Below are 1,128 nucleotides of genomic sequence, written 5' to 3'. Positions count from 1 at the left end.
CAGTCGGTTGAGTTTTGAGACCGTTGGGCGCCCGTTTGAAGTCCGAACATGCCCGGACGTACGAGGAAGAAATGAGCTTCGACCATAGAGGTGACCTTAATCATTTATTTGATTCATTTATATACATTATAGCCCGTAGCAACGCACGGGCATTCTACTAGTAACTACTAGCACACGAAAACATCTATTATGCACACCCCTAAAAATAAGGGAATCGTTCGGCAACGGCGCACCGGCCGAAGCTTCGGCCGGTCGCGACCACGCGCAAACGCGCCAGCGACTCGCCTAGCGACACGTAGGATTGGAGGGGCCCGCCCATGTGCGTCTTCTCCCTCTTGCCTTTTCTCTTCTTCCTCTCGGTCATCTCTCTCTTCTCTCTCCCCGTTGCCGTGGTCAACCCATCGCCCACGCCGGAGGCCTCCCAGGGGCGCCGCCGTCATGAGAATTAGCCGATCTGGCTGCCCTCGACCAGACCTGCGCGGATCCGCATGCATCGGAGCTCTGCCTACCTCGCCGGACCCGACCACGCTGGAGCTGCAACTAGCCATGGCAGACTACACCCCGCGGCGAAATTTTGCTGGAACCGGTTGTAACAAATTCACTCACCGGTGGTAGCAAAAATCTACTACGGTTGCAGCAAAACGGCATCAACGTCATCGCCGGGTCGCAGCTGAGATAAGAGGTTTGAAGCTTTTTTCAATGCGGTTGTAACTTTTATAACTGTCGATTGCAACTTTTCGTTTTTCGGCCATGGCTTCGATTCCACGGTTGAAACTTTTTTTATAGTCGGATGAAGCTTTTTTCGTCGCTAGATGAAGCTTTTTCTGTCACCGGTTGTAACTTTTCTTGGTCATCCATGGCTCCAGTCGTATACTAGTTGAAGCTTTTTTCGTAGCCGGTTGAAGCTTTTTCTATCGCTAGTTGTAGCTTTTTTTGTCGTTGGTTGTAGCACTGGGCATCTTCCCCAGTGCTCGATTTTTTGTTTGCAAGATGCACACCGGGGATGAGCGGCGGCGAGCATGCCGGCGAGCTTCAGTCGTTGCAACCGGAGCTACAACGGTCTCAACAAGAGCTTCAACCGCGGGGTGGGGCTGTTGCACGGGGTAAAGCAACAACGGCGAGCGGCTA

This window comes from Triticum dicoccoides, chromosome 6B (assembly GCF_002162155.2).
Source record: "Triticum dicoccoides isolate Atlit2015 ecotype Zavitan chromosome 6B, WEW_v2.0, whole genome shotgun sequence".
Taxonomy (NCBI): Eukaryota; Viridiplantae; Streptophyta; class Magnoliopsida; order Poales; family Poaceae; genus Triticum; species Triticum dicoccoides.
The sequence above is the reverse complement of the archived record's forward strand: the minus strand, read 5'-3'. Positions refer to the sequence as shown.